Genomic DNA, 9,512 nt, shown 5'->3' with positions numbered 1-9,512 from the left:
TATACCTCTCTTCCTCCCTCTGCTTTGCCCCAACACCTTCACCCAAATTGGCGGAAGACTCAGCCAAAGCTCTAGAAAGACTCAGGAATATTCTATGCAGGCAAAAGCCTCGGATCAATAAAGAAAGAAAAACCATTTCATACCTGTTAGGGGAGAGAAGAGCCTCTTGATGTATCGGTCCACTGGGCACCGCCAATTAATTTATGCATTAGAGGTTTTGCATTCCCCTTAAAAGACAGAGATCTATGGGAACATGAGGTGGCTTGTAAGGAATCCCCTATGCATTATGTCTGAGAGGCAGTTCCATATTCGGAGGGTAAAGAAAATGAGTTAGCAATTTCAATGAACACAAGAAGAAACCCTGCTGCATTAGAAAAAGTCCTAGGGTCTCTAGGGATGTTCCAGTCAGTCTCTCAGTGTCTCACCAGCAATACTGATAGAGTAGTTAGAAAGGCGCTTCAGGCGCTTGCTACATGGTATTTTTCTTCTATCATGTTTGGCTTAAATACTGTCTCATTCCATGACCCCAATCTCTTCCCACCTCTTTCACACATGTCTGCATAAATGCCCCAAATCTGATATTAACCTAAAACTTCCTTGATTCTTTAAAGTGAGTTATTCATTAACAGAACCTAAATTACTGGTTGGTAGCAAATCCAATTCTTTCACACTACAAATTGGCCTGGGAGAAACTGCTGTAAATCTACAGAGGAAGTCAAGGAAACCATGCCAATTGTTAGATCTAAAACAGAAGTTTGGAAAAGGGAGAAAAGTTACTCATTCGCCTGATACCACACGGTGAGTCCACAGGAGGGACTCTAGCGCAGAGCAGCCTGACGAGCACACAGGGACTTGCGTGCCAGCAGCCACCGACAGCACAGGCAGGCTGCAGGGCTGCCTCTGAGCGTGGTCCTGGGTCCCAGCTGAAGTGTGTTCGAAGGATCAAGCATTTGCCTTCTGTTGCCTGCACCTGCCAGTGTCCCGGGCTAGGAGGTATGGTTGTTTTCTTTTTTGTCCCTTTGTTCAGCAGAAACAAAAGCTAATCAAAGTAAAGGCCAGAAACTGCAGGGAGGCGAGAACAGAAAGGGGCTGGGAAAGTAGAGCTGAGAAACTTCCAAGGGCTGACTGCTTATGCAGATAAAGTGAGCTTATCGAGTGTGTGAGCATGTGTGTGTGCATTTCAGTTTTTAGGTTAAGAATATCTAATTTTCTGTGGGTGGTTAAAACATGTCCCTAGGTTTCTAGGACCAGATAGCTGTACTAGAAGTGGACCTATTGTTTCACTCCATGACTGTGGTCTTCTTTCCACACATTCACTCACCTTAAGAAGCCTTTTGCAGTGAGCAGAGGAACAATCCCTGTTACTGTTGTTGAAGAAAGCTAAGTAGTCCCATTCCAGTCAGAGGCTGGACACTCATTGGTGCGGTTCATCACTGCTGTTCTGTGCGGCTTACAAATCATGATCTAATATTGCTACCTCTTTGGTCTTCCAAATGCACATTCAAATTGGTCTAAGGATCAACGAATGGGTTCAGTGGCATCCAGCTTTTGAAATTTAAAATTTGTAAACCTAGGAAATGATTTGAATTCTTCATTTGGCAGAGTAAATATTGGAAATTTAAATGACACAGTCATACACTCAACACTGGGTATCATGGTTTGAGAATTTGGACCTGTTTCCTGGAAAAAACAACCCCAATAGAATTTGAATGTGAATTTTAAAAACCAAGATATATGTTGTTCTAGAGGAAAATAAGACCTGCCAAGTCGAAAGTTCCAGATGAAAATGAACATACTTGTGAAATCATCCTGAAAGGCCACGAAATTCTGTGCTTTAGAAAGTATGTAAGACTCGATAATTTGCCTCTCACTGTCCATGAAGGGCAACGCTTCTCTATTTGTATTCAAAACTTGCAATATTGTATTTAAAATTACATGTTTTGAGCTTTTGATAAATAGATGGCAAAATTGCTATTTTATATGTTCTTATAATATGCCTGCTACAAATTTGAACTCTATGAATTCTGACAAAACTCCTTAGGTCTGAGTATCTTAGAATTGTTTGGAGTAATCTAGCATTGGAGGCTTTTGGTCCAAGTGAAATGCCACATGCCACAGAAGAGCGAAGCAGAGCTGCCCAGGGAACAATGGCCATCTGTGGGAAGGGCTGAAGTATGTTCGGGTGATTCCCATGGGAACGCCTGTGGTCTTTTCACACTGTGTGAAAAAGATGTTTCTTCAATAGAATCTTTAATCCTTTCTTTCAAGGGAAAAAAAGAATCTATCTGGGAAATTTATTCAACGTTTTGTAGCATCCAAATGGACCTAAGTTAGTCAATAGACATCTTAAACTCAGGTAAATGAAATGAAAATGTTTTGATACAGTCATGTTGCTCAAAGTATAAACCTTGCTATTCTAGAATTTTCTGAAGTAGGGACTCAGTCAGACATCTTCTCACCTGAGTTGTAAGGTAGAGGCTTGAACACCTCCGAACAAATTGGCTTCCTGAGCTAATGATCATAACCTTCCCCTAAAGACCTGTCTGTGTTATGGGGAGACTATTCTGACCTTAGAAGGACTGAGCCCTGTGTTTACTTGCATACAGCAGCATCTACAGACCCATAATAGGGTAAATTATTAATGTATTTATAAGTGAACAATGAGTATAGGTCACCTTGAAAAGTTCTGGTTCCCTGGAAGGGCATTCCCTTCTGCCTGGTAAACAACAGAGTAAATATTATACTAATATGGAAAACACAGGTATTAGGATTACCCAGCCATGAAAAGTCCATGACACATCGCACCCTAGTCTGTTTCTAATCTGTAAACAAAACTAGTTATTATTAGGCCATGGTGGAGGTAAGAAGGACCACAGTAAGGCTACTTCTCCAAGGAATAAATCTACAAGAACACAGTTAAGTTAGTGAAATGTGTGTGATACAAATGAAGTTTACCCAGACTTGAGATTAATGAAAAGTACAACTAAAATATATGACACAAACAGAAAAGAAAACAAAACAACCAACGCTAAGGGACTTTATTCCAAGAACTGGATTTAGTTAACTATACCATGGAGTTTCGACTTTTAAAAGCTATGATGTAGTGATACGATAATGGGAAATTTTCTATAAGAATAAAAATACTCAGGATCTGGGGGGGTGGGGTGGGAGTTTTAGTCCACCTACTCAGGTGCTAAGGTAAGAGATTGTGAGTTCAAGACCAGCCTGGCTACAGGGTGAGCTCAAAGCCAAGCTGGACAATTTAGTGAGATACTGATTGTCCCAAAATAAAAAGTCAAACGAAGGCTGAGGATATAGCTCAATGCTAAAGGCTGGTCCAAGCTGCATGAGGCCTAAGGTTTCATCTCTAGTACAAGAGAAACAGGAGACCACTGCAAAGGACAGAACTGATGCACTCATGTTTTATACAGCCTGGGAGAGGCGGATTCACTGCCCATGTCTCCCCTGCAGCATGGCACAGCCAAGACTGGAAAACAGGTGTCTCCAGGTTCCCACACTCTTACTGCTTGATCCTTTTGCTGGTGTCTATGGAATCTCAAATTCTAAAATGCTACATGCTTGAACCATTTAAGAACATGGGACAAAATTTATGGATTTCAAAACGAGCAATCAGAAGCATACAGTCTGAAGAACTCTCTTCTAGTCCACCAACGTGGGAGATTTCAGCGGTCATCTTGGAAGCTGGAAAATTACTAAGAAAAAATATACTTTGGGGGCAATGACTGGCATCTCCATTTTGTCATGAAACTCCTCATGTAGACAGTTCTGCCTGTGAGGACAGGGAGAAAGAATGATTGAATGCGCTGTAGCTCCTGACCTACCTTCGTGGGACATACTCCCAGAAAGACATTGTCTCTATTTTGTTTTCCCGAAAGTGGATTTACCTGCAGGAGAGGTGCCTTCATAATCTGGCTAAAGGAGGGTCTGATGGCAAATTATGGATTTAAAAGAATAAAATTATTTTTTTAAAGCATATTTTTACAATTTTAAACAATTCCGAGGCTAGGTGAAGTGCACACACACATTTAGTCCCAGCACTCACGAAGCAGAGGCAGCCAAATCTCTGTGAGTTCAAAGCCAAGTCTACCTAGTAAGAAGTTAGGTCTAGGCCAGCCAAGGCTACATAGCGAGACCTCATTTTAAAGGGGGGGCACTTAGATTACCCACCCACACACTTTTTGATGTCAATAGATTAAGCAAGATAAACATTCTTCAGACTCTGCAACAATACTTATAAACACAGTCCATTATATTTGATCTATGTAGATCAACAGTTCTCAGTCTGTGGGTTGGGACCGCCTGGAGGTCGAATGACCCTTTCACAGGATATTTGCATTACAGTTCATAACAGTAGCAAAATTACAGGTAGGAAGTAGCAACAGTTTCATGGTTGGGGTCACCACAACATGAAGAACTGTATCAAAGGGTCACATCATTAGGAAGGTTGAGAGCCGCTGATGTAGATGGTCAGGAAGAACCTCCCAAATTCCTCCAAATAGAGTGAAAAATTGTGTGATTTCGTGGAGCCAGTCTGTTCCCTCCACCAGTAACTCCCGGTAATCGGTAATCCTCAAACTTGCACTGACATTAATCTAGAAGCCTAATCCTCAAACTTGCACTGACATTAATCTAGAAGCCGGGCGGCAAGAGGGTCGTTTCTTCCAGGCTGTGACTCTACCTACACAAGGCTCTGTGTTTTGAATTCCTGTGTCTCACTAAGTTTCCTGCTCCCGCTGGGGGCCCGGTCATTCCATCTCCGACTCCAACTTGACCTACCAAGCAGACCGACTTCCTGCGTGGCTTCCCCACCCCCACCCAATCTCGGATGGGAAAGTGTAGATTTCCACGAACACAGGGCGTTCTGTCTTCTCGGTCTGCCGCAGCTCTCTGGTTTACTGGAGCTGCCTTTGTGCTTGGAGGTAGCTCTGCCCCCGAGCCAGAGCAGCCAGTCACCTGACCCGCCCAGGGAGCAGCCGGTGGCTTCCGCTGCATTCCTGGAATTCTTCCACGCGGCACCGGCGGACCGACAGCTGCGGGGTCACTGAGCTGCACTGGGGCCGGCAGCTGCCTCCAGCCTGGGCTTGAAGCTTTCAGCCAGTGGCAGCAAGTGAGCCTTGGAGGAGTAGCTCGCAGGTAAAATGAGTTTGTGGGGACAGCCCTGCAATAGGCAGCTGAACGCAGAATCCTAACTCTTTTGTTGCTCCTAATTTTTTTTTTTTTTTTTTTTTTTTTTTTTTTTTTTTTTAGGAAAGTTAACTTGTCAACTAGTAACTCCTTAAAAACAAACAAACAAAGACAAAATTGAAACTAAGAGAGAGTAGGCCTCAAGTTAGGGTCACATACACATCGAGGGATTATGAGAGAAATTATGAGAGAAATGAAAAACGCAGAGTAAAAAGAGAGTTTATAAAACTTGGTAAGTTATATAAACTTATATAAAGTTTATAAAACCTGTTTATAAAACAGGTAAGGCATTAATGAATGGGTCCTGTTCTACGTCTGCCTGCAAGGTTAATGGGCATACTGAGAAGTTTCTAACCAACAGCTTAGATAAGATTTGAGTATGCACACGTATGTACACGTAGGCTTTCATTTGTGCACCTATGTGCCTACCAAGCGTGCACTTATATTTATGTATCTGGTCCACAGCACTACAATATCTGGAAAAGGATGTAGTTAGCATTAGGTAAATTTGGCCAGGCTCTGGCCATGTCTTCGGTTTCAGTTGCAAAATAAACAAGCAGGAGAAACCAGACATCCAAGCAAAACATTGACCAGAAAATAAATAACTGCTTTGCCAGTCCTAACGCAGAAAAGCTTCTGTGTCTATACAAGGTCCTGAGAGGGCTTTGTACCCGGAGACCTACAGCTTTCTGTCCTAGCTCTGCAACTGTTCTTATGCATCAGGTTTTCCTTGCATGCCTTGTCATAATCAAGTGGCTCAAAACTTGGGAAGCACTCAGAATAATGCTGGAATGTGACAAACAGCAGCTCTTGGTGGCAGTGTGGGGGAAAGGTAGGGGCTGTATTCACTTCTTGCCTATCATAAAGGATCACATCTGACACACCTTTTATCAAAAGACAGGCAAAGAAGTGGGGTACTTGTTCTGTGTGATACAAGAGCTTTCAAACTAAGGACTTATAAACTCAGAATGATTGGTTCATTTCTTTTTAAGCTTAGATTTTTTTTTTTCTATGCATAAACAGCCATATAGAAATCTGACTGGACAGAAAGGGTCTGATGTAATGCTAACAGACTGAATGGAGAAAGCCATGAAGGCCTCTCTCCTCAGATCTTTCTTTGACTCTCTGTGTAGCATTCCAGCCCCTTCCAGAGTGTAAGTCTTACTGTCAGGAAAGCTGTGTGAGAGATTTCATAGCTAGCTCCAACAGAGAAAAGCAAGAGATGAACAGAGCGATGTTCCCTGGATTTGTGATTTGCTATGGGGCACGAGGCTAAAGTTTCTGTGACCTACCTTAGAGAAGAGAGATTATAGTTTCTGTGGCTTGCCTTTTGCAGGAAGGGGAGGAAAAAAGGAATCAGGAGACAAGAGGACACAAGGTCATGGTGAAACTTTACTCCAAGGCAGCTTCTAGTACCTTCACTTTGGAATATTAGTTTCTAAACCCCGGAGTCTCATTTAACAAGAGGATCTTAGCCTGGTAGAATAGCCCTGCATTAGTCCCAATTTGCAGGTAAGCTGAGGAAAAAGTATATGCCAATAATCCTAAAACTGCCAGGTGAACAATCCAAGCCTAGAATCCCATCCTCACCTTCAAAAGCATTCCCTACTCTGAGTTTAGCACAAGTACATTGAGAGAAATCTGTAAATATCTTGGCTTCCGAAATGTTGCTCAAATGGCATTTCCTCTACAGGGCCTTTTGTGTCATCTGCTGCTAATGGTGACCTGCCTCAGATTCTCTTGTGCTCACTCATTCTGTGTTATAGCACCCAGGACTTTTATAACTTTTCTCCAAATCCTTTTTCTCCACATTGCAGATTATTCAATCACCATCCTAAGATAGACCCCGCTTGGCTTACGGCTCCAGGGGATACAGTTAATCATGGTTGAGAGAGTCTGGAAGCAGGAGCAGGAAGCAGCTGGTCACATTGCATCCAAAGTCAGGAAGCAGAAAGCAGTGACTGCTTATGCCCAGCTTGCTTCCTCCACTTTATTCAGTCTGGAACCCAGGCTCAAGGGACAGGGCCACCCAGATTTAAAACGGCTCATCTCACTTCAGTTGACCTAATCTTGATATTTCCTCAAAGACATGCCCAGAGATTAGTTTCTATGGTGAGTGTAAGTTCCATCAAGTTGACAATCAACACTTAACATCACAGTGCCCAAAGAAATGTTTTCGCATAAAGAGAGTACAAGAACAGGGGATCAAGTTGGAAGTAGGCCTGGCCACTCCACAGCAGGCATCACGTACTTCAGGAAGGAGCTGGGGACCAACCCGTTGTGGATGCTCCTCCATAACATGTACTTATGCCGATTTTCAGATCCCAGCTCTGATGTGTCTGGAGCATCGGAATCTCCCTGAGGAGCAGACATTGTCCAATGGCCAGGGGAAAACTCATTTCTGTCCCATCTGTTTCTGGATATTATTTTATTGAGATCATTTTTTGGAGAAAGGGTGTGTTAAAAAAAAAAAAAAAAAAAAAAAAAACCAACCAAAAACAAACCTTGGGTAGAGAACTAACCTAACATCTTTTTAAGATATTACAATTCATCCTTCCTCATTTTCCAGGGTGCAAACTGTTTTGGGATACACTTGCTCTGCCCCGCCCGCCTCTCCCTCAGAGTTTGCCTACCACTCTTTTTGAATTCCAGAGCTCCGCTTTCTTCTGATTCTCCTGCCCTCTGCTTTTTGTAAACCTCAGGGTATAAATGGGCAAGGATACAGGGATGCAGAAGAAACAGTCCTGTCCATAAGATCTCACTTTTTCCACACCTTCGTTCTTAAATGTTAGTATTACTCCAGGGCAGTGGTTCTCAACCTTCCTAATTCTGCAACCTTTTAACACAGTTCCTCATGCTGTGGTGACTCCCCCCACCCCCAACCATAAAATTATTTTTGTTTCTACTTTATAACTGTAATTTTGCTACTGTTTTGAATTGTAATGTAAATATCTAATATGCAGGGTATCTGATATTGGGCCCCAGAAAGGATTATTCACCCCCCAGGGGTTGTAACCCACAGGTTGAGAACCACTGCTCTGGAAAACTTGTTTCTAACAGTGGCTGCACATTTTCCTTGGCATCAGTAACACAGAGTACTTTTTTTTTTTAATTGGACCATAGCACTAGAGTCTCTAAATCCAAATCATATCTACATGGTATGACAAGTTATTTAATTGCTTCACAAACCTCATCTGCAAAATGGGGATGACATATCCTTCTACAGTTGTTATAAAAATCAAGTGAATTAACATTTGCAAAATTTCTATTTATGTGTGCATGGCACATGACACAAAAATAAAGACCTTATATTTCTTTTTAAGTATTTTTCCTGCTTTTTATTAAAAATAGATTATTTTCTCATACAACGTATTCTGATTACAGTTTCTCCTCCCTCTATATCTCCCAGTTCCTCCCCCCTCCCAACCCATCCTCATCCATTCCCCTTCTGTATCTCACTAGAAAAGAACAGGCTTCTAAGGGATAATAATAAAACATAACAAAACAAGATATGATAAAACAAAAACTATTACATCAAAGTTGGAAAAGAGCCCAAGAGAAGTCATAGACTCAAGAATCTACTCATTTACATTCTTAGGAATCCCATTAAAACACTAAAGTGGAAGACGTAATATATACGCAGAGGACCTGGTGTAGAACCATGCAGGCCTGCGGATGCTACCTCAGTCTCTGTGAGTTCTTATGAGTTTTGCTCATGTTGACTTAGAGGCCTTGTTTGCTTGCTGTCTTCAATCCTCTCAGGCCCTTACTTTTTTTGGCTACTCTTCTGGAGTTTTGTGGGCCCTGAGGGGAAGAATTTGATAGACATCACATTTAAGAGTAAGTGTTTCAAGGGCTGTGTGTGTGTGTGTGTGTGTGTGTGTGTGTGTGTGTGTGAGAGAGAGAGAGAGAGAGAGAGAGAGAGAGAGAGAGAGAGAGAGAGAGGATCTGTATTTGTTCCCATCAAAGCTTCTCTAAATTATATGACTGAACAAGGCACTGGTCTATGAAGATAGATAGATAGATAGATAGATAGATAGATAGATAGATAGATAGATAGACAGATAGATAGAGTTTCACTGTATAGCCCTGGCTATCCTGGAACTCAACTCACATTGTAGATCAGGCTGACCTTAAACTCAGAGATCTGCCTGCCTCTGCCTCCTGAATGCTGGGATTAAAGACATGTGACACAATATCTGGCCCTTTTTTTTTTTTTTTTTTTTTTTTTTTTTTAAGACCAGGATTATTTGGTTTTAACTAAAGATCCCTGGGCTATGTAATACCAGGTTCTAGGTCACCCAAGC

The 9,512-nt window shown here is 42.1% G+C and overlaps 1 protein-coding gene across 9 annotated transcripts in view; it reads left to right on the top strand.

Annotated features, from left to right (window-relative positions):
• Window positions 1-675: 675 nt before the first annotated feature.
• The window catches only part of Veph1 (ventricular zone expressed PH domain containing 1), a 208,969-nt gene continuing 200,132 nt past the window's right edge, over window positions 676-9,512 (top strand). For 5 of the 9 annotated variants that reach the window (XM_076932483.1, XM_034500909.2, XM_076932486.1 and 2 more), the window contains exon 1: window positions 4,642-5,154. The gene's annotated coding sequence lies outside the window, so the exon portion shown is untranslated. Of the gene's footprint in view, window positions 994-3,431; window positions 5,155-9,512 lie in introns of those variants that run through there. The other 4 variants (XM_076932488.1, XM_076932489.1, XM_076932487.1 and 1 more) reach the window with 3 other exon arrangements.

The sequence above is a fragment of the Arvicanthis niloticus genome, chromosome 4 (assembly GCF_011762505.2).
Source record: "Arvicanthis niloticus isolate mArvNil1 chromosome 4, mArvNil1.pat.X, whole genome shotgun sequence".
In the NCBI taxonomy this organism is placed as follows: domain Eukaryota; kingdom Metazoa; phylum Chordata; class Mammalia; order Rodentia; family Muridae; genus Arvicanthis; species Arvicanthis niloticus.
This window is presented reverse-complemented; position numbering and strand designations above follow the sequence as displayed.